This window comes from Pleurodeles waltl, chromosome 6 (assembly GCF_031143425.1).
Source record: "Pleurodeles waltl isolate 20211129_DDA chromosome 6, aPleWal1.hap1.20221129, whole genome shotgun sequence".
NCBI lineage: Eukaryota > Metazoa > Chordata > Amphibia > Caudata > Salamandridae > Pleurodeles > Pleurodeles waltl.
This window is the reverse complement of record NC_090445.1, coordinates 296193788-296219225: the sequence shown is the minus strand read 5'-3', so window position 1 is coordinate 296219225 and position 25438 is coordinate 296193788.

Genomic DNA, 25438 nt, shown 5'->3' with positions numbered 1-25438 from the left:
CGGTTTGGCTGCAACTGCAACAATGGCAACAATACTTCCAGGACGGTGGGACTGCCGGGCTGGAACTGATCACCTCCTGCCCAGCGGCAGCCGTGAGACCGCCGGCGGTATTATGACCTGGCAGACCGCCAGGCTTTCCGTGGCAGTCACACTGCCACGAAAACCCTGGTGGTAACACACCTGGCAACAGGAATCTCCATTCCTGTCTCCTGCACCCTCCCCCCACGTCCACACACATGCACAGACCGTTCCCCCACTTCCATGCAAATGCATGAAGCTCCCCCCACTTCCACCCACATGCGTGCAACCTTCCCCCACATCCAAGCACATGCAAACATCCTCCCCACACTTCCACACACATGCACACACCCTCCCCACCCAACCACACACAACCCCACTATCACCTCCGCAAGCATGCACACCCCACCCCATCCATTCACGCACTCTCCTTCTCAGCATTCATGCACACACACTCCCCCCTCCACATTCATGCACACACCCAGACACTCCATCCATCCATGCACTCCACCTCTCCGCATTCATGCACATGCACTCCCCTCTCCCCATTCATGCACACATGGAGGCACCACATCCATTCACGCACCCAAACACGTCCATTCGCACACATACACACACCCAGACCACACATGAACTCAACACCCCTCAACTGCCCCATTTGGGTGACCAACTTACCTTTTCCACCAAGGCGGTCATCCAGGAGGGGATGGGTCCTGGTGTTTTCCGCCACCGCACCGCCGACAGGACTCTGCCATGCTGTATTATGTATCGTAATACAGCGGGTGAGTCTTGTTGGCATGGCAGTGCTTGCGGTGGAACTGCCTCTCTTCTTCAATCAGCCAGGCAGACGGGGTCGGATTTCCACCCCTAAACGTATGGAAATCCACCCTAACTCAAAATATGGCGGTCTGTTGGCTGCAGCGGCTTCATCGGTCTTGGAATTGTTTTTTGGATAAGGGTGTTGTTTGATAGAGGGCATGCAATAGTGTAGATTTTTTAATTTGATTGTGGTTGTGGTGGGGGGGCTAGAGTTGCATTAGGGGCCTAGCATTTTTTTGCATTTCATTTTTTTGGTTTTATAAGGGAAAACGGTTACTTAGTTAAGTACATTTTCTCCATGTTTCTTACAGTGCGACCCAATCTTTCCATAGACTATTGTTTATAAAACTAGTCTATAGTTTATTTTAAAATACTATAAATTATGCCAGAGATGTCACTTGACTGAATGCAAAATATGTTTTTTTGTATTTTACTTTTTTTTTGCAAAAAGTGTATTATTTTGGTGGGGTAATATATTTTTATGCTTTAGGACAATGTATGTTGTTGTGAAATTTTTATAGCTGACTTAATGTTCATTTTTGGGATTGCTGAATGAATGGTAGTGTTTTCTTCATTGCTTGCCATGCGTCCTTTGTCTGTCCAATTTGTGTGTATGTGAGTGAGAGTGTTTTCTATAGGCCACCATTTTGTCTTTGTTTTCAATGCCATGCGGCAGCGGCCATTTTGTGTAGCCAATAGGCCTGCATGTGTTCTGAATACCTCCTTTCTTGTAACAAAATGGATGATGGGCATTTTGTATTCATTCTGTGTGCTTTTGCCATAGGTCTGCATTTGTTCTTTGTTCTCCATCCTCTTTGCTTGTTGTTGTTTGACTATGTGACCAGTGGTCATTTTATGTAGTAAGCCAGTGTGCTTTAGCTGCAGGCCTGCATGTGTTCTTTGTTGTCCATGCTCCATGGTTATTGGTATTTGGACATGTGGCAAGTGGCCGTTTCATGTATCCTGCTATTATGTTCATTCCTTTTTTCCAGTTTTCAAAGCCATTTTCCAGATACATTGACGTTTTCACACCAGAAGTCAACAAGGAGGACAGTATGGTGAGCCAAGCAATACCGTGAAAAATGGCGTTGCAAAGGTTCGCCAGTGTGAACAAAGAGCACATGAGTTGGTTGAGAGCTTAATCCTTCACTTGGCTGTTAATCTAAGACTGCAAAGTGAGATTGTGTTCTCTAAAAAGCTTTTCTGTGCCACAATACTTGATCCATGGTACAAAAAACTCCTGGCCACTTTCATTCCTTTTTCAGAAGGGGATGTTTCACTATGCAAGACGTTAAATGTTGAGCAAGCAAGTGACCTAGAAGAAGAATGTCTGGAAGTTAGAGACCTGGGGAGAGGTTCTAATGTGCACCCTTCAACCTCCTGGAGAATGCAGTGCTGTTTCTCACAGCAGCCAATACTAGCAACAAACTGGCAAAAACACAAGAAACAGAAAAATCAGATTTAACCTCTACACTGGCTTGTTTTCAAGTGGTTTAGCTTAAGTCAAATGCAGAGGTGAAGACAACAGAGGTCGAGCAAGTGCAGGACCAATGACCATTCAGAGGATCACCCAAGACTATCTGGATGACCTAAAAGAGGTCTAAGTTGATCCAAACACATTAGTCTATTGGGATGGAAAGAAGTAACAATGGCCAAAGCTCAGCAGGCTGACAGTAAAGTATCTGGCTTGTCAGGTAGACAGTGTGTCTGCTGAGTGCTGAATATGTGTTCAGTGGAGCTGGTACAGATGTCACATTCAGAAGGATCAGTCTCTTACCTCAAAACGTAGAGCGGTTGACCATGATTGAAATGACCCAACACTTCATACCACAGAATTACACTGTCCCTGAAACAGCACAGTAGGAGGATGAGTGTGATTGCTCAGACTCAAGTGTGTTACCTGACCAACTTCTAATTGACCCCTGAGTTTGAGGACACACTCTACCTCCCTGACTCAGTAGGCCACATTAGAACTTCTACGTTTTTGTTGAACTGCCTGCATCTGTCCCAACTTTATCCCTCTAGTTCTCATTCCCTAGCTGGGCTGTCCCAATAAAGATCATTAATTTAAAAGCCTTCCATTGTGTTGCTTCCATGGGAAAAGAGAAGCCACAATAGACAAATGTGTGTCACCATGCTTTGAATTAGAACAGGTAAGTGCTGCAACAATGCATGATATATACTTAGTGAGTGATGATGATTCATGTGGTGTCAGACAGTAAGGGTGTTGTTCTGCTAATATTTGTAAATTTTATTTCGGCACTTTGAAAGATTTTGTGGCTGACGGTTGATTCTGCATGAAGGTGATTGGACCTTTCACACTTAGCTATATTTACCTGCATGGTCCTCTCCCTGCTATATATTTTTGGGTAGACGCTTCAGAGACCAGACCAGTCTGTTTTTTTAAATAGAAATCTACACAAAATGCTCAAATTCTTTTTATGTCCTGTTCATCTACAGCAGTGCACTACAGCTCTATCTCTCTCAAACCAATTGGAGTGAGGACAATACTGCTTCAATAGCTATATGAAAGAAGTTATCTACTTCAAGTTCAAAGGTAAACCAACATGACTCAAAGAGGCCTACTCAGCCCCTTGGACTTTACTGGAGAGAGGTGCGTTGAATCAGAAAATGCTGAGTAGTGTGCTTGCTCAATTCTAAAACTTCTCTAATGAAATGAAGTTGTTGTGGGCAGGTGGGTAGCTGTAACTGAAGACAGGCATGTCATATGATGTATTCCCTCTGCTAAACTTTATGACAGTTGTGAGATTGATCATCCAGGTACATGCAGCAACTTTTCTGGGATTGGTTGTAAAATTGTTTACACTTCTCAGTTAATCGCACATGAGTCATTATCATTGTACTGTAACAGCCAATGCTCTAGCGCTATCTCTTGGACCACTCCTCATCAAGCTTACCTTCTCTTTGCCTCTACAATATCAAATATTTATTGTTTTACAATCCACAGGCCTTCTCTTCTTCTGCACAAAAGCTCCATAACATTCCTCCTTATCTTGCCAGACTAGTTCTGCCATGCAAAATGAACATTACAAGAAGAATTCAGATGTACCACCCAATTTGCCATTTATACATAGCATCATATTTCTTATAACAATCATCATTTGTAGAACTGTGTGGGTTCACTCCTCCATATTTTGTAGTTTTCAAACCCAGATGACATAACAATTCAATAATAACTTGGGTCTTTGGAGCTGAAGGTCTATTTGACATACATCTAACTGAGCCGGCATTCCTTCATTTCCTTCCACAACAGATTTGATGATGATGATCTGCTGCTCATCAATCTGATGAATATTGTTATTGTGTAGTGCTTGGCTTTGTCAAACCTTTCCCTAACTCTCCATTCCCATCCTTTCTTCAAACCACCAACCCTCTCCCCCAGGCTGTGTGATTAATTGAGGTGTGACTGCAAATGTACACCATAAATGGATCACACACTTGCACTTGGTGGGGCGGATATGGATAAAGTGATACCATCTCCCTGCAGGAGCAAATTCTTACCTGAACAATACCCCATTTCAGCCCCATTTACTCACCCAGGCATCAAAGGAATAACACATCATCAGAGTGCAGATTCAAAACAATGGCCCTCATTAAGAGTTTATTTTGAAAAAATGGGGCAACCCAGTACCCTGGGACCTGGGTGAGTGAATAATGTAACAGAAAAAATGTTCTAGTCATTAGGAGTTTGGCGGGTGGCGGAGGCCGCCCGCCAAACTCTTTCCGCCCTCAGACCACCTGGGCGGCCTGAACCCCACCAGCCCTAATAGGACTTCACCGCAAGGCGGAAATAATGTTACCGCCTTCCAGCCCTGCAGTTAACAGGCCCTTAAAATTGACGCCGGCTCCAATGTGGCGTTGCAACAGGTGCAGCAGCACCCATCACGCATTCCACTGCCCGTAATTCAGGAAGTGGAATATGCAACAGGGCTGTGTATGGGGGTCCCTGCACTGCCTATGCCAAATGCAAGGGCAGTGCATGGGCCCCCAATACAGGCATGGAAAGGCTGGTGGATGGGGACTCCTAATCCCGGGGTGGCACTGTAAGCACGGCAGCCCTGGAGGAAGAGAAACCACCAGGACCGCGAAGCTGCTGGCTTGTGGCAGACTAGCGTTGTCAGTGGTCCGACTGTGGCGGCTCTGCCATGGTCATAATGTGGGGATCCCACCACCAGCCTGCTGGCGGTGGGACCACCACCATGAGTCTGGAGGTCATGAGACCTCATGATCCATAAGGAGGGGCAGTGTCTGTTCCAGTGTTCCATGAAAGATAGCATCACTATTGTGCACTATCTGGCCTGTTTCTCTAAGGTAAAGCTGTGCTTTTATGCTTGCAGTTTAAGTAAACTACCAGACGTATGCCATTACGAGTAGAAATCTTATGAGTTATAACTAACTAGCAGTAGAAAACCCTTTTATATTGATAGGCATTACTTACTACTCAAAAACGTTATTCCTCATAAAGTTACTGATGGAAACATTAATAAGTCACAATTTTACACTGCAAGAGTCAGTAAACTAACATCAAGTTCAACGTTACCTTTTTGAATCCATCACTCCCTGTGTTACTTACAAAATCAATGCAACATGGAGTGACCAAACATTCTTCTGAGTTCTGACTCAAGGATTATTTAAGTTTAGTTTCATTCTTTTTTTATTAATTAGCTCCTGGATTGCTTTGAAGTTACTATTGCTAGTTTTTGTAATATGATAGTTTTTTGCCATGGTGGTCTAGTTTCAGTCTTTGATAACTCACTAACACTGTGTTTTCTTTCAGTTGAGTTGCCTGTGTAGAATAACCTTTCTGAATATTCAGACAGTTGGAGTTGACCTCATTGGAATAGTTGGGCGTGTGACCTTGCTTTGTGATGTCTTCCCTGTTAGCATAAGAACACTAACATTACCACCAGTAAGGCCCTTTGGGAAACCCTGCAGTAAGGTTTGGGAAGATTTCAGAGGTACCATCACTTACTCAATTCAGGTAAGAACATGAAAAAGTAGTTAATAACTTAGTAGTGAAGTTGTCCTGTGGATCAAGAAATAATAATATTAAATTTGTGTATGTTACTGGATAAGGTAGAGTAGTTACTACACTAAGTACTATATTATACTGTTACTGTATAATTGATTGGTGGCTGGATACTGTAAAACCTCATCAAGTGAAACAGAATTAAACTAAACATTATTCTGTCCCTGGACAGTGCCACTCTGTTGGCGGGGCATAATTAATTACTAGAGTGCATGAAGAGGTAGGTAACCTACTGAAGAATACATAGTTTAGGGAGAAAAGTCAATGTATAATGTACAAGAATTTCAGAGGGCAGCTCCGTGTCAAAGCCATGTGCCAACAGTACAGTAAACAATGCTATGCTACACCAACCAGCAATGGAAAGATGGATAATGATGACAAAGAAAAAAATTCAAGGCATTTATGTTTAGTAGGACACACTCAAGCCCACCCCCTCCCCAACCCAAAAAAGTCCCAAAAGTGAAAAGTCCAATGTCCAAAACCCTTTCCCTAACTTTAGGCTCATCCCACCCTCTCCACCCAAAACATGTCCTCCCACCAATACAAAAAATCTAAAAAAGAGCCTTGAGGGCATTAATTTTCCCTGGCCAGGTTCTCCTGCCCACACCAGAGCAGTGCTGTCTCATGCTTCAGCTGAGCCATCTCACTTCTAAGTTACACCAGCTCTCACTGGACATGGTGAAGGATGTGTGGTATTGAGTCTGAGAGGGAAGTCTGGTGGTAGTATGAGTCGCAGTAGACCCCAGCCGAAGTTGGCAGTGGTGTGACTGATTTAGAGGCAGGCCTGGCTCGCAGCCCAAAGAATGTGAGGCCTGTGCCTCCTCCTCTCCTTCCTCCAGGGCCACCAGCTGGTGATACTCTGCAGCCACTGCCGCAGCCAGGTGGCTATCTCCTGCTGTGTTGGGTGACACTGGTTGCTGCCTGCTGCCAGCAACAGGAGTAGCTATAACAAGAAAGTACAAAGAACAAAATATATGAACACAAAGTGTGATGCTCAGCACAAACACTTACTTATACTGTCTGTAGTGGCACAGTACAGTAGAAAAACAGTGATATGCCTCTAGTGCCATTGGAATCAGAAATACCTTCACTTGGCAGTTTGGAAAATTAGTCCACCTGTAGGTAGATTCTAGGGATTAGGCTAGGTAGAGGTTTATAAATGGAATATTTAGGTGTCACTGATCATCTACTACTCTTTTGCTTCTTAGTCACATTGGTTAAAGGGACGAAAAATGTTGCAACTCTCAATCCATTATAAAAGACATGAATGATGAAGTCGAGTACTAATAGGCAACTGTATGGGCACTGGACAACACACCTTGTCTCTGCTTTGTAGTTTGTGCATTACAGAATAAGTTCCATCAAGCCGCTGTGCCACAGCAAATCACATGATTTCACTCACTGCAGCAGCAGCACCAGATTACATTGCGCTGCAGTTTTAGGTGGCAAGATGTCAAGGGCAGGGACTGGACTCTGGAAGTGATGGGAGGATATCTGCCTCACTAGAGCAATACAGTATTACTGTCAATAAGAAAGAAAGGTGACTTACCACTTGTCCCTGCAATGACTTTTCTCTCACTCTGAAATGCCTGCACCTCCACTGACGTCCCTGCGAAGGCACTGCTGATGGTCTGTAGACCTGGTGAAAAACATAATATACCCATTTTAGATACCAGATGGCCACCTAAATATTTATTTTGCACAAGGTACAACAGAATTACCTTACTACAGTTAGGTTAGCTATCTATCAGTATCTTCCTTTTTCAAAAGTAATCACTTTGGAAGTTTTGTATTATTATTAACCAAAATCATTTTCTTCTAATGGAGGGATAGGAATCAGGATTAGGATTCAGGAATAAGTAAAGGGCATAAGATAAGGCTATGAGTGGATAAGGGGTAGTAGGGAATGCAAAAGACATATGAAACTGCTAGTATAAGACAACTTTGGAGGTCCATGACCATGATGACCACTCCATCTCCGCCCCTGCACTTTTTGATTGTTTAATCAAGAAAATCAATAGAATGTTTGGTGATTACAATTGGCCGTGACTGTGTGATCTTCTTTATATTACCAAGAATATTTTTCCTTCTGAGTCCTACAGAACAAGACATGTAAAAGAGGGGCAAGGGGACGTTTACAAAAAAATTGACAGAAGAAAAGTACAGACAGGAGAACGTTGATTGCAACAGCAGAAAATGTAGAAAGAAACACAGGGAAATGCAGGGTAACAAACAACATCCAACATGAAAAACACTAACGCACAGATCGATACTTTTCCACGCAAAACTTTGCTAACGCATAAAAATGCCTCTAACCAGACTAGAATCATTTATTGATGTAAAACCCCGATTTACATGACTCCTGCTTTGTAAAGACAGGAGTCATGCCCACCACAAAAATGCCCATGCCCAGGGGACATCACAATTTGTGTTCCTATATGTCCCCTGGGCAAGGTTTAAAAACTTTTTGCATGAACATGGTATTACGCTCATAAATAAAATCTCCTTTTTGGTTTTGCACCAGAGGACACAGGTGGCCACTGGTCTATATATTGTAACTTGCCACAATCCTCCAACGTGTTCAGAAAGGTTTATTAGATCTCCATGCTCAAAACAAGCACCATAATGCCCCATTGAACAACTGCAAGGAAATCACAGTAATCACAGATATTGAAAAATCGCATATCTCTTCATTGTATTAATCATCTCCCCCATACTCTCAAAGTTGATTCCTAAATTCTGCTCTGTTGCATCCAAAAATAAATTCATAACTTCAGTGACATAATCATATCTAGTGTTGTGTCTCAATCCCCAGTAATTTTTGTGTAGCCACAATAAAACCAAATCAATAGTAGCATTCATCACATAATAAAGTACCTAATATATTGTGCCCCAAAGACAACTAGCAAAAAGATCTTAGTGGTCAATTGATATCCTAATACCACATATCAGTTCAATGAAACTAATATAAACAATAACTAATTCCACATTCCGTCCAAGTGGGCAGTCACATGCCTAAATAAGTGCATCACATCTGTCACCTAATCAATATTGTCTCCAACCCCCTAGCAATGTACTGTGTAGTAGCCTCAGTCGAATCCAAGTGGGCGAGTTATACACAGAGAAAAAATATGTTAGTATGCATAGCTGCAGCTAATTACTACTCCATAAACAGAACTTGAAAATTATTATTTAACAGCTATTATACTGCCAATGTCACGATGAAACTGTAAGAAGGATAGGGAAGCAGGGGAAAAGAAAGATACGTGAGAGAATAGAACCGGGGTAAAAGTGGGGAGGGAGAAAAAAAGAGAAAACAAACATAAGTGTTACGTCTAAGTAAACCTCATCAGAATTCACATGATATCCTTCTATAAGGGAGATAATCCCAGCAATACCAATATTTCTATAAAGGGGACATCTCATCTAATGGCCTTACCATAAATATGTACTTAACTGAAATATACAGATATTACAAAAGGAGCACAAAACAATAACAAAATTTGTGAAAACCAGGGAAAACTACTGCAAACAAATCTGGAGGAGGGGGAAAGGGAGGCAACTGTAGTGTAACAACAAATATGCAAAAAACACTGCCACAACATAACTAAAGTTCTTCTGAATGCACCGCCAACTCCTTCTCCTTATTCAATCTATGCAGTGTCTTGGTGTTCAATGATATAATGTATTGAGACTCCACAATTGTAGTTCTCTGCTACCACCTCGTTTCTTAGGTGGTATCCTGTCAATGATGAAATATCTCAGTTTAGACACATCTCTATTATGTTTCTTATCAAAGTGTCATGCAACTGGATAATGTGAGTCAAAATGAGAGAGCTCTCATGTGTTCAAGTATTCACCTTATGGTGGCATCTATGATACTGCCAATGCATCATAATTTACAAGGATATTCCAGAAAATATACCGTATAGTCAATTGAACATGTAAAGTAAGAATAAATAGTTATCAAAGTGTAATTGAGAGGTGACCTATATTGTGTGATTGCTGTACTGTTTTTTACATATGTTATAGCTTTTGCAAAGAAAGACAACACTTCTGAATTCTTTTTTAGTTTCCCTGCAGAAATCGCTAACACTAAGTTTGTCCCTCAATGTCGTTCTTCTTCTGAATGTAATACTATGGACTTCACCAAGTAATGACTCACTTTGCAAAAAAGGCCAGTGTCTGTCTAAAATAGCTCTGACCTCATATGCTTTGTCTGAAAAGGTAGTGATGAAGCTACATTTTTAGTTCCCGTCCTTTGAACATTTAGGGTTCAATAGATCATCCCTTCTTCTCCTTTCTGCCTTTTGCTTGGCTGCTTTTACAATCCCAGGTTTATAACCTCCTTCACCTCACATTCCACCTGAAAAGATTGATCAGTACTTCAGTTTCTCCTCTCAGGTAAGAATTCCCCTTACGGAATGCTCTCAATCAACTTTCTAGGATGGCTACTAGTGGCATGAAGTAATATATTACCTGATGTGGGTTTCCTGTACAAACTGCTAGTTAACATGTTATTCTGTATTTTGATCTGAACATCCAAGAATTGACCCTTTTCAGAATCTATATGAGCTGTAAGAGGACTATTGTACTCATAAGCATTCAACAATTGTACAAAATTCTTGGCCTCCCCAACTGTACCTTTCCAAATCACAAAAATATCCTTCGTATATCTCAATCACAAAACCACATTGGATTAAAATTCCTGCTGCTCCCACCACCCTATAAAAAGGCAAGCAAAATTGGGAGCTAAGCAAGTACCCATCACAGTGCATTGCTTCTGGCAGAACAACTAATTTTCAAATATGACAAATTTATTCTTGAGACAATATTCAATCATCTACATGATAATTTCCATGTGAAAGAACAGAGAGAGAATGAGTGCTAAAGATATGTCTGAAAGCCACAATACCATCCTTGTGCTTAATGCTGGTATATATACTTGTCCCATCCAATGTGATCAGTAGAAAACCATCCTCCAACACAATTTCTTCAATCCTATTCATCAAGTCCCTGCTATATTGTACAAGGGATGGAAGTATTTGTAAAAAGGGTCTCAAGAAATAATCAACATAGCGTGATGTATTTTCCAACACAGACTTAAGGAGAGAAGCAATGGGTCTGCCTGGTGGCCTAGTGGGATCTTTATGAATCTTTGGAAAGAGATAGAGAGTGGGAATTCTGGGATATTTACAATAGAGAAATTTGTACTCTTCTCACTCTAAATGACCCCTTTCTCTCAATTCTACCAATTTGCCATAATACACAGTGTTGGACCTGCATATCTCTTTGTATTCAGCTGCTTCATAACATTCCTTATCATTCAAATGGCGATAACCCTCCTCCAGCTACATATCCCTGGACAGCATTACCACGTTGCCACCATTGTCAGACTGTCTAATTACAAATTTAGTACTTTTTTGTAAACCCTTGACAGCTGCCCGTTCTACTTTAGACAGATTTTCATTGTGCCACTGACATTTACAGACTACTTTCTTAAGATCCTGCACCACAAATGTTTCAAAAGTATCAATAGCATCATAATTCATTTTTGGATTGAAGGTAGCTTTGATCTTAAACCCACTGGGTCATCCAAATTCAGAAAAGGGTGACCAATATTATCACTATCAGTATCTAATTTCACCAAGCAGAACAGTTATCTATGTCCCCTATCATAAGATTGTTAGTCTTCATCTTATTATTGCCTTCTGGGGTAGCATTTCTTTTCAAGGTGTGCCATTTATGCAATTTCAATTTCTTGATAGTTAGAAAAAGGTCAATCCTACTAGAGGCAAAGTTGAAGGCAGAATGAAAGTCACAATCTTAGAACCTTGATTTCTATATCACTGAGGTTCCAATCCGATAGATTAATCACATTCACATTTTTCATCATTATGTTTGTACCTTCTGGCCCCTTGTTGACATTCCCATGGGGTTCTGTTTTCTTCTTGAATTGTCTTCTTCCAATTCTGTTGGTTGCGCTCCTTCCTCATTAAATTGAAATCCTGCCAAAAATGTGAAGGTTTATTTGTTGTTCCTATAGATGCTTCTTCTGCAGCTTTAAGTAAAAAATCGCTCTCACTGTACTCACTATTGCTACTTTCCTCTAGGATGCTAATATTGTCCACTACCTGCAAATTGCTACAGGTTTGTACATCTATTCTTATTCTATCATATTTGTGGCTAACAGTAAACACTCTTCCCACATCATAGTGTCTCTGGTCGCTAAGCTTTCAAGATCAGGAGCAATCTGACCAGGGTTCCAGTAGGGCAGGTGGCACTCCGCAGCACACAGAACTCTGCAGAATTCCACAAAGTTTTTAGCTAACTTTGTGGAATTCCACAGAGTTGAACTTTGTGTCCTTCGCCCAGCTCTAGTTATGTGTCAAGTATGTGTCATTTGTGTATTGATGTTTCTCTGGATTAAGAAATTAATGATTAGACACTTGTGTGGTGTCTTAAATGCAACTTACATGTCATGAACTTGTCTACTATGTTGCCATCTTTTAACTTGTCTTTTACTCTCACACCAGGTAAAATTACTTTATGACTGCTACAAGAGAGGTAGATCCTCTCCAGTCTTTTCAACACCTTTCCCCTAACTTAGGAAAGGGATCCATATAATAGCCCGGACAAATGCCAGAGATCTAGTTGACAGGCTGACAAAGGGCAGAAACATGTTCACACCACATAGGTACATAAGGGGCCAAAGCAACCACTAGCATCCTTTGATCATGCTTTATAATAATTGTATCTATCCCTGGAGTACCACCTAACAAAGAATACTTTGTGGTTTACTCCAAGAGATTTCTAACAGCACTAACTAGATCCTGGATATTTATCCAGAAAATTGAATTTCTAAGAAGTCCCTCAGGATAGTCCAACATGAGGTTGAGTCTGCCCTGGTAATACCATCTCACCAGAGTAAACAAGGTGGTCAATGATGAAGCATGTCACATTATATGAGTGAGCCCATCTCATCCAGTTCTTGGAATTGCCAGGATTTAGAATAGGAAAGTGGCAGCAGCGAGACAGTTCACAGCAATTGTTGGAATGCTCTCAAAGAGGTTACCACATCTTTTTGTGTTTGAGATGTGTGACTAGAGGCAGAAGGGGGGCAGTGTTCAGCCTCTTTTTTTCCTTTAGTGTTAGAGAGAGGCAACCAGGTCCTGCTCCCAGTCATGACATTTGAAGTGGTGCGTCAGCTTCTAGTGGGTAGGTGAGATCCCACTGCGGTGACATACACACTACTGCATTTGTCCCCAGAGCACCTGATGCTCCCACAGGGTATTACCCTTGCCAGGTCTGGTGCCAGCATGTGGGGACCTGGTGCTGAAACCAGAAAATGAGTGCAGTCACCTGCCCATCTGCATTGTCCACATAAGATGCAGGTGGCGCTCGTGCTGCCTGCTTGTGTTATCAAGAGGAGTGGGACTACAGTCAGAAGGGAAAGTAAGAAAAACAGAAGGAGTACAGACAGAGGATGAGCCATTAAGACAATAAAGAAAAACACAAAAAAACACAAAAAAGTAATCAAAATATGAAGTAAACACAAAAATAAATAGAGTGAAAGTAAGATAATAACAAAATACGTACAACAAAAGTTAGATTTGGGAATAGGGAAGAACAAATGGGGTTTGATTGGGTAGGATAAAGGAAAAAAGGCAGTCAGCAAGGAGAGAGGAACAAAAGCAGAAAAACAAAAATGGTTATGCCCTTGCACACCATGTTGTGTCATACTCGCTAATTCGTCAGTGTGAAACGGGCTACTGCTCTGAAAAAGCAGCGTGAATGGCCGGACAAGGTTTTTTCTGCCGATTAGTAAAATTCCATAAAATGTCACTGAGTTTTTGTGCAAGTCTGCAACATTCCATGGAGTAAAACTCTGCAAGTTCTGCCCAATCTTCATTTACAGAAATACAAAATAAAACATACTTGTAGTTAAGTTATATCTTCAAACCAAATTTGTTTTAATTATTTTCAGTCATCATCATCATCAAAAAAACTTTATTTGATTGTTTTTAGCAATCATAAAAGTCATTATACATAAGAAACAATTTTCGGAAGAGAAAGGAGGATACAGAGAATAAAATACATATAAATATGAATATAAATACAGTCAAGTAAAAAATTAAAAGAGAAGTAAAAATCAATAAACCATTTGATTAAAAACAAGTAAAAATTTTCCTCAAATATAGTGCTTGGAGATCTCACCCATTTGCCTCAAGACATTGTCTGGCCTTAATCACTGAGCATAGGAACAAGGCTAATCCATTGCAAACCATGATAGACGGAAGAGATAAAAGATACAGGAAAGCTGGACAACATTGTTTAAAGTGCATTAATTTTAAAAGTGGTATCACAAACGTTTTCCTAAAAGTTGAGTAATATTTACAGAAGAGAAGTGTATGCATTGTATTTTGATCGGAGACGTTATCGCAGGGACATTTTTCCAGTTGTAAAGACCAATCGTTAATCGGGGGAAAACTAACGAGACGGTGAAAAGACTCTAGTCTCAGGCGTGTAAGGACGAACCGATGTCTTGGATTCGTGACTTTGGATAAGTATGGTTCCATGCCATTTGTTTGCTGCATCATATGGTTTCTCCTGACACTATATTTATTTGCCTCCACATCCCATCTCAATTCGGCCAGGTGGGTGAGGCAGGTGTTTTTCAGGTCTTTCCTGGAAATTGTTTTCAATTCATTTGGGGTAAAAAACAGCTCAGGGTGGCCTAATTTAATAAGAAAATGCTTGATATAATTTAGCCATGGAATTTTGGACGAGTAGGTAAGTGCTAGGGCATCTGTTATGATAGCCCTATTCAACCTCGCTGGATCTGAGGTCCATACTTTATGCCAGAGTAGAATTGGTTGGACACGAATGAGATCTGTAAGATATGTTACTCCCATTTCTGAATTGCATACTACTGTTGATGTTGATTGCGGGACACTTAGGACTGTTTTTAGGAGAGCATTTACAGTCAGCTGTAAGGTAGTGCAGTCTCGATATCCCCACAGTCCGGCCCCATACAGTGCTACTGAGACACATTTCGCATTGTAGAGAGTCATCATGTCTTTGGGAATTGCTCTCCCCACCCTTTTAGAAAAGTTATTTTATCGCCGTAACAGTTTTCGTGAATAACAATTTTCTCACTTTTATGGCTTGTGCCCATGTACCTTTATCATCGAACACAATGCCTAAGTACGAAAATGTCCCTGTGTCGATTAGTTTTGCGCCTTTTAAATCTATATGACAATTCTTTGTGCGGCTTCTAGGATATGTCATGGAGAAAGTTTTAGTATGATTAATTTTGAGGCCCAAGGTGTCCATACAATTATCAAAGGTTGTTACTAGTCTTTGCAAAGCGACTGGGGTACGAGCCATCAGGATGGTGTCATCAGCATACAAGAGGGCTGGGATCTTCCGAAAGCCTACTTGTGGAAGATCACCACAGGCATCGGAAAGAGTCCCCTCTAGGCTGTTAATATACAAGGGGAACAATAAGGGAGCTGACACGCAACATTGACGCACCTCTCGTTCAATGGGGAAAGATGAAGTACATTCCCCTTGACGCCCATAGCGGACCTTGGTGCTTGCACCAGCGTACAATTCCCTGATGAAGTGGACTATGGTAGTATCAACCCCCATGTCCAGCAAAATAGGCCACAATTTTGAGTGCACCATACAATCGAATGCAGAGGTTAAATCGACAAATGCAAGGTATAGAGCTCCGGGCTTGGCCCTTGTATATTTACCAAGTATGATCTCTAGGTTAAGAGCCTGTTCCGTTGTCCCTATGCCAGCCCTAAACCCGTATTGTAGATCAGAGAGGATGTGATTTTCCTCTATCCAATCTTGTAATCTATTTAAAATGATGCGTCCCGCGATCTTTGCAAGTGTGTCGAGCAGTGAAATAGGATGGTAGCATGCGGGATTGTGGCGATCTCCCTTTTTATAGATTGGAATAATTATAGACTCAGCCCAGGTCGAGATGAAAGTAGTTGAGCAGCAGGTGCGTAGCACCTGCGTCAGTAGTGGACCCCAAAGAGGGATATTAGATTTATAGATGTCGACTGGGACTCCATCTGGGCCTGGGGCTTTTCCGCTTTTACTTGCATTGATAGCGTCAGTGACCTCGTTTAGAGTAAATGGTGAAATGAGGTCATGGCAGTCTAATTTAGGGAGGTTTGTTTCTAGTGCCAAATTTTCTGGGGAGTATATGGTAGAAAAGAAGGCAACCCACTCTTCTTCCGTGATGGCAATTTCCATTTTTGGTGTTTCTACATCACATAGGGGCGGGAAGTTCACAATTTTCCAGAATTTTACATTGTCATTCCGGAGGCTTGCATCATAGAGGGATTGCCATGCCTCATTTTTTAGGTTCTGTTTTCTTTTCTTAATGGCCTTTTTATACTCCTTCCTCTTTAAACTTAGTTGACATTTATCTGGGTTTTGTGAATGTAAGTGGTGTTTTAGGTTTTTGAGAGCTTGTGTACATTCAGCATTGAACCAACCTTTATCCTCTTTCAATTTTGATTTGCTAGAGGTTGCCTTAAGAAACTGTTTTATGCCGGCCGTAATTACCATGAAGGCCTCGATATAGTCTTGTGGACTCGTGTTGTCTGCGAGGCAAATATTAAATTTGTTAGCATAGTTGGTCACTAATCGTTTCGTGAAACCCATAGGTTCAATGTCTGACCACCAGATGGTGTAACCATTTCTTGCTCCCAGTTCAATATTTTCTACTATCTCTTCCATGTCCCTGTGTGTAAGGGCATGTTGAGAAAATGTGAAAGCTACGATTTGAGGATTATGATCGCTGAATGTGGTGTCTTGAATATCATAATCATAAGGGAGGAGGTTATTAGATAGTAAAATAAAATCAATTGTCGTGTTGGCTTGCCTACCGTTAAAAGTGGGTTTCAATTGTGGCCTGCCCTGAGTCAGGCAGTTGCATGGGATGAGGTCAAGGCTAAATAGAACTTCATTCAACGAATTGCCTGAGTTGTTGTGTGTAAAGTGTAGTAAATTGTCATCACCATCAGGGGCGTGAGGGCAATAGCCCTTAGTTGAGCTGGGGCACAGGTATGTGTTAAAATTGCCTCTCCACACAATGTAAGTCTGTTTATTTGAGGAGTCACATACACGGTCTATATCTTCCTGGAAGAGGTTAAGTACTAATCGGAGATCTTGAAGAGGTACATTGTTATAAAAATTAATGACCGCCAGTTGTGCAATATTTTTTAGATGGCATGAGATCACTTGATAAAACGTGTTAGATATTAAAGCAATGTCCTTGATTGTATCACACTTATTGGATATAAAGGTACACAAACCGCCCTTAGCCCTGCCCCGTGCGAAAGGAACAGCAGGAGTATGTAGTGTCCTATAGCCATTTATGTGAATCGGGTTCACAGACCAAGTCTCTTGGAGGGACACCCAGGGAAAGCGCTGGATGTGTTCTAACCAGGCCTCATTCTCCACCTTAGATCGGAGGCCGGCCACATTCCAAAATAAAAAAGAAAGATGGTCTTTATGCACTGTTTTGGCCTGGCCCGCAGAAGACTTATCAATTATCTGAGTTTCCCCTGGAATAGTAATGGTTTCTGTGCACATGAGAGGAGTCGAGGGACAGGTAGAAGTTTTTTTTGGAAGAGGTCTTGGAAACAGTTCATCATTGACAGGTTGTCTAGAGGAAAATTCCGTATCCGATCGTTCTCCTCCAGTGTCTGCTGCCGAATTGTTTGTACCCAAACGGGCGAGGTCCAATGTTTCTGTAGGGTACTTGAACCTGTAGGATTCCTTATCAGATAATAGTCAATCAGTATCTTCCATGCTGAGCCCCCAAAATCTATTCGCAGTAGGAATCATATATTGCGGCTCAAGCCTGATTCTATGATCCTTAAAGCATGAGCCAGGTCCATCGTGGTTTTTAGTGGTCGTATAAAAGAAACCCAAAGGGAGCAGGGCAATGCCATGGTCGGTAATCTGATGTGGACTTAAACTACTTAAAATATCTTTGACCAGCGTAGGGGTTTTAAATGAAAGAACTATGCAATCGCCCTTAAATATTTTATGGTTTCTACCCACCCATTTTACCCTTCTAACCATCTTGATGCCTTTGAAAAGTTTATTTGTCAGGCCAGGTTCCAGGCGAGTTGCAATACAGTTCAAGGCCTTGTTCCTCAGGACTACCCAGGATTCCCCCGTGCTCCAGATAGAGTGGGGACATTTGCAAGAACTGCCACATAGGGGATGGCCGCAAGCGGGAGGTCAAGAATGTCTCTCCCAGTTGGAGGGGCACCCTGGTAAGCTTTAGGAATAGTTACGTATTCCCCTCTTTTTGGCGACATTTTGTAGGATTGAGCATTGCCAGTTCTTTCAGGTAAGGCACATGGGTCAACTTGTCTTTGGGTGGTCTGAGGAATAGGTGGTTGGGTCTGGTATATTAGAGGAGGCCTAGCGTTAAGATCGGTGTGACAAAGCTGTTGTGCAGTTGAGGTTAAAGGGTTTATTAATTGGGGATTCAATGTTTTAAGCAGATAATCCATTCTTACCTCCAATTGGGTTAGGCGTTCCATTACTTGGTCAAAGCGTGTACTAACTAGTTTTTCTAGAGCAGTCAATGGCTCTGCAGTACTAGGTTTTCTTTTCAATGTATGGGGTTTATTCTTATGATCAGATTTTTAGCCTTGAGGGCGAGTTTGAACATTTTGGATACAAGCATTGGGTAGTGCTTTCGAGGAGTCATGTCTAATATTCACAGGCGGCTCTTGTTTTGATGGTATGTCCCTCCTTGCTAGTTGGAGTTTCCTCTTGCGTTTTGGTGAGGGAGGATGGTCATCACCATCTGAGATAGAGTCAATTGTATCTTGGATACAACCATTAGTAGTTTTAGTGTGAATTTCACTTCCAAAAGGCTTAGCTAAATGCTCAGGAATTGTTATTAAAGACGAAGAGTTAGGGGGTACTGGTGGCCTATTCTGGGTAAGTATTTTTCCCTCGACATTGATAATCTGTTTGTCGATTTCCCCCATTGCTCCTGAGATAAATTTCAAAATTGACGTATGTTTTTTTTTAAAGTAAAGTATCATTTACGCTGGGTTCTTTTTGTTTCCTTTTTCCCATTATTACTAGCTGCCTTAAGCACAAGAGTTCTATGATAATTGACTACTAAGTAGAGGTTCACTTAGGAGGTGGAGTAACAAACAATTGCTTTTAGGGGGATGGAGGCAAAGAATGGTATGTTGGTTTATCCCAGTATTTTGGGGATTTTTTCCTCATAAGGGGGAGAGATGCAAGCTACAAGAATATGGTCACGGAGGGTAAAGGAAGAAGACACAGTACCTGTTTTTTGAGATTTCTGTGCAAGGTCCTGGGCTTGCGGGGAAGGTTTCAAGGGGGTGGCCCAGCCCAGCCTCTGCCGGCCGCTGACGGGCGCAGGACGGGCCCGCCCTTGGCCCGGGCTTTGCCCGGGCACCGCCCGCATGCGTCCCACGAGCGGGAGCGCGAGGATTGAGTTTAAAGGGCTCCTGCCCTGCTTGTTCTGGCGCTGCCGCTTGCCACCACCTCCTCCTCCGGCCCCCAAAACACCGCAGACGCGCTTCCCGCGAGCGGGAGCGCGGGAATTAAGTTTAAAGGGCTCCTGCCCTGCTTTTTCTGGCGCTGCCGCTTGCCACCTCCTCCTCCGGCCCCCAAAACACCGCAGACGCGCTTCCCGCGAGCGGGAGCGCGAGGATTAAGTTTAAAGAGCTCCTGCCCTGCTTGTTCTGGCGCTGCCGCTTGCCCCCTCCTCCTCTGGCCCCCAAAACACCGCAGGCGCACTTCCCGCGAGCGGGAGCGCGAGGATTGAGTTTAAAGGGCTCCTGCCCTGCTTGTTCTGGCGCTGCCGCTTGCCACCTCCTCCTCCGGCCCCCAAAACACCGCAGACGCGCTTCCCAGTCCATTTTGCTGATTTCAAATTGGAAAGGCTCCTTTTGAATTGTTCTACACAAATTGTCCTTCCATTTGTCAACCTGATTTAAATGTGTATAGAAGCCCAAAATGCAGATCATAATGAAGCAAACACAAATTAAAAACTGTTTTGCATATGTACTCTTATTAGTTTGTCACTTATGTCAGATTGTATGTAGGAGGATCACTTAATGATAATACTTAACTTACAAGAGTGTCTTTAAACCTTCATATATGTGTCCAGTTTACCTCAAAACATGGATCCACAACACAGTTACTATTCGATTGAGATGTTTAGGTATCAAATATACAAAAATATTTCCATTGATTTGAGGTTAAAGCAGCTGAAACGCAAACAAATATTTTCTATATGTCTGTGCTTTCTTCCTGTAATGTAAAGTGTGTAGATGGCATCCTGTAGCAGAGAATGGACAGCAGCTTGGTTTTCAGCTGAAAAATCTGGGGTGAGCATGAATCATGCTTTTAGGAGATTAGATTAATATTTCAGGAGGATGGCTGCAAAAAATAATCATAACTTTTGCCAGGGTGCACCCTTAAATCGCTAAACTAATCCAAGCTCAATTTCCTGGTAGCTATTGTACAGAGCACACAGACTTAACTTAGGGAAATGTGTAAAGCATTTAACTCAGAAAACAGAGAAATTGTAAATGAACAAAATGACATAAAAATTACAAACATCCAATAACGGGATCAAGAGATATTACTAATTAAATATGTTAGAGAAAATAGCACCAAAAAGCATAAAGCACAAATGGTAATCAAAGTTTTTGGTAGACCAGGACCTAGGCTGACTACTCATGTTACCGGTTCAATACGACATCGTGGAACAGCAGGTTGGGTCCTTTCTGCAGTAGGTCTTTTAGGTTTTCAAATATGTCCTAAATTTTTCCTGGTACACATCTAAGCCTAGTGGGACCTTTGGGGCCAGTTGGAGACTCTCAGTGTGCCAGGCAGGGTGCCAGACAAAGTTCATTTTAAGTTCCATTTGACACTCATCTGCTAGGCGTTTTAGGAAAAAGGCCTGTTTAAGCTTGGTATGCCCCTGAGCCACCTAGAAAGTTAGCCTACTGATCCATGGTGTCCATGTATTTGTCCCGGGTACAAGAGTTAGCAGGTCCAGTCCTTCAAGGCTTATCTTAGGTCACAGAGCAGATCAGGTTCTCTTCTTCCTTAGGTCTAGAAATGGTTCTGATGGGGTGCCTTTGGGTGCCACATTTATGTCTGGCACTAGCTGCTGGTTGTGGGTGAAATCTAGGTACTCACCAACCAATTTGGTAAAAGTTCCCAGGGACATCCTTATCCATTTTTGCAGCAGTTCCTGTCTGCCTCACTACAAGCAGGCCCTAAATGCCATGTGTCAGGGTATTTTCAAGATGGCAAAAATCTTTAGCCACTTTAAACCTGGGCTCTGGGCGATTTGGGTGTGTAGGAAAGTGAACTATAGTAATCACCAGTTTTCGTGCATGTATAACACCGAAATCTAGTTTGAAGCAGGCCCTGTACCCACAACAAACTTGAAGAAAGATTTCTGGCAGGACAAGAGTAGGATCCTACAGCACAAACATAAGGGATGCAGAATTGATCTGGTATCTTCTTCTCCCTCTTTCAAGAGTTTTGAAAGTATTACATATGGTTTAATCAGACTGGTCAGACACATTTACACACTGACAAAAAAGGATGCCCACAACCCCCACCCTGAAGATTCTACAGAGTTCAGAGCAGACATCCTGCCTATATGGGCCAACCAATTGTGCATCTCCTGGGAGAAAGTTCACTCCTCACATACACATTCAGTGCTAAGCACAGACTGGGAGCAGACAGAAGCTAATGCAAGTTAGCCGTCTGAGAGCTCAGACAGGATAAGTCTAACTTTCAAAAATTTGCTTTCTCTTTAAATGTACTGAAGTCCAATGTTGAGTTTGATAAAGATTTTAAATATATGTTACAAATAGTGGTAGTGGTTTAAATAGTTTTCTAGAAGGCCTCTTCCCTCTGCACTATTATAATTTTCATCAGCAATTGTGTTTTCCATATAAGAAAATAGGTTTTTGCACCTTGTCATTTCTACCTGTCCTACTTTAAAATAGCATACACCATGCCTTGTGGGCTACAGTGCTCACAAAAGGACCACTTACTAATACTTAAAAGTGAGGTCTTTACCTTGTAAAAAAGAGGTTGTTTTATCAGGAGGCAGGACAGTTTTCACATTGAAGTATGCCGGCTGCACAGTGTAGGCCTTAAGCCATGTTTGTATAGGTGCTGCAGGCCACAAGTAGACACCCTGGGTGCATTTTCGACACCATACAATGGGGACATACAGAGAAATTAAATGAGCCAATCAGGAATTAGCCAACTTAACCATGTTTGAAAGGGGAGCACAGACACTTCATTGCAGGTTAGTTCTAATGCCAGCAAGACAGATTGAACAAAAATCTGGGGGGACATCTTCACAAAAGGTGGTCATTTTGTGCAGTGCAGAAAAAGAAAATCTGCGCTCTGTTGACATAGCATATTTGCTGTACTCCTTATATGAAAAAAGAGGCATTGTGGGGCCAAGCCTGAGCCCACAACTTGGCTTAACCAAAACATGTGAGAAATGTTGGTCAATGGGAGCCATAGAATGCTCTATGAACTTTTCTATAACATATGTTATAGACCACACAGGGAACATTCCTGTTGCCTGGCCAGCCCCTAACGGTCTGCTCCAGGCGATAATCCCAAGTGAATAATTCCTGCAACATCCTTCAGCAAAATCTTTGGTCCCACTTTGTTTTAAAATGTATGCTCTCTACAGAGACTTTCAGTAACATATTAGTTTACCACAAGCAATCCTTGTCCACACATTAAAATACCTTAAGGAGAAGTTGCCTAACTTCTCCTAAAGGCTAAACATATCATTATAGTTAGCCCTTTGAGAAAATTCCCCAGTTGAATGGTTTTCATCAAGTGCTCAATGGTGCACAGAGCACTTAAGTGCACCTGCTAGTGCTTTTAAACTCTAGACAAATGCAAATAGTTTAGGACTGAATATTTTTCAGCATAAATTAAGCATTAAGTACTGCCTGCCAATTCCACATGATGAGTTGATAATACATTGACAAAACATGTCTATTTTTGGAGTTAAGTAATGCTTTCTGTTCCACTTTTCCTTTTATATAACTTTTGCGTGTGGGTGTCTCATTTTCCATCAATGACCTCTAAAAAGCTCAGTATTTCCATTTCACAAGAGGCAGTTTTGAAAGGTGTAAAGACGGTGCCAGAGCCATTTCAAGTCTGCCATGCTGTGATGTTTCACAGTTAGCAGTGTTGTCAAATGTTATATTTGATTCGAAGTGGTTTATTTCATAATTCAGAACTCATATGAGATCCATTTAATAGGAGAATAAAAATATATATGGATAAATATTAAGATTGCACCTTCAGTTCATTTAATTAGATGACAGATAACATCAAAGCATTAATGGATACATTTTGCAAATTAAGTCAGTACAAATGTAAAAAAAACATTTACAAAATTTAAAACTTGTAGACAAAACATTTAATTGGATGAGTAGTTTGAAGTTCATCATTCTATCAATGGGAAGCCAGTGGAGGTCTCTCAGGTGTTTAGTGATGGGTTTGCGGTGGGGGATGTTCAGGATGATTCTGGCAGAGGCGTTCTGGATGTGCTGTAGTTTCTTCAAATTCTTCTGGGTGGTGCCGGCATAGAGAGGGTTGCCATAGTCGGGCCTGCTGGTGACCAGGGCGTGGGTTACAGGGTTGCGACAGTCGCTTGGGATGCATTTGAAGACTTTGGTTGGACATGTCAAGGACGCGGGCCTACAGTTCTTGTCACGATTATATCTTTTTTAAAGGGCCACTCACAATCAGTCTAGCTATCTCCCTTTAACACTTCCAAGGTCTGGCTAACTTGCAGAGTACCTCAAGGATCTTCAATGTCCCCCCATCTCTTTAACCTGCATGTTCATCCCATGGTGCACTCCCTAAAGAAAATGAAAGTCAGAATCGATAAGTATGCAGTTTTAACTATTGATAACTCCATTGAATCTAAGGAAGCCTTTGAAAATACTATGCTGTTCCTCAGAGATAGGATGAACAGCAATCAAATAAAATTAAATTCTGACAAGGCAGAAATTGTCATCACTTAAAATAAGCACTGTTTGTGGAATTCCTCAATCTGGCCCCCCACGATGGGTACCCGCAGCCCAAATACTGTGTAAATAGTCTTGGAGTTCTCATCAACAAGAATCTTTCCATGAAACACCAATTAGGAGTGGTAACATCTTCCTGTTTTCTACAGCTCTGAAAAACCAACGACAGACTATGCAAACTCCATTTATCTTGGCCTTCCAAAAGGTCTCAATCGAAGACTCCAACCAGCACAAAACCAAGCAGCCAAGGTAATCTTTCAACAGCCCAGACACTGTCACATTAATCCCCTGATGAGAAAGCTACATTGGCTTCTGGAAGAGCAAGAAACTATCTTTTATACCGGCTGTATCATTTTAAAATCCCTCTATGGCAGAAGCCCTGCCTTTATATAATCCAGAATCAAAAAAGATACCCCCGACCGCACTTTGAAGTCTACCCACATGAATCTCCATACAATCCCAACTTTAAAAAAAAGAGACTGGGGGAGTTCCAGATTCTCAGTTCTTGCTTCCTGCATCTGATTCTCACCCCCTCCTGAATTTAGATCCACCCCTAGCTATATGAAATGTAGGAAACTACTGAATACTTGGCTCTTCAGACAAGCCTATGACTAATTGCAGTGAGCAGTAATCTTGCTTCTGATACTCAGCGCCAGGAAACTGACCTGTTGTAGGTATGCTATACATAACAGAACATCACAATATCATCTGCATATAACAGGCAGGGCATGGGCGGGCCCTAATTTTCAGCGGATTGTCAGTATTATTGTCTAGAAGAAAAGGCAAGCTAGAAATATAAAAAGAAACCAACTTTGAGGAAGTGAGACAGCTTTGTTTCAGTCCATTTTCCATTGGGTTTATAGACAATAACCCCTTTCCCCCTCCCATCAACACTTGGCACCAGGTAGCAATGTGTAGAGCAGTACTTACTTAAATGTAGCGGGTCTCAGGCATACCCAAACAAAGTACTTTTCACGACACTGTGGGAAGGTCAACTTTGTAGAATTTTGTGGACAAATCAACAAAAACTGCATCAACCAGGGTCCTCTAGTTTTCACATATTTATCTGTTAAAAGTTAAAGACCAGAGATGTTATCTACTGTGGAAAAAGTTTCCTAAAATCCAGACTGCTTTTAGAGAATGACCATTTCCACCTCCAAACACAAGCATTCCAAAATGCTTTCTACCAAATATTTATATACTTCATCCAGTGGGGAAATGTGCCTATAGTGAGTTTGTCAAATTATGGAACTCCTTGTGGTGTAATGGGACTGTAACACTCCCTAACCAGGATAGAGAGACAATAGCAAGAGAGTAACAATATTCAACAATAGGAGACAAACAATATGCCCAAATTCTGGTTTCTCTTTTTTTGTCATAGATTGCGACTTCATCCGGACCCATCGCACCTGAGTCCCCA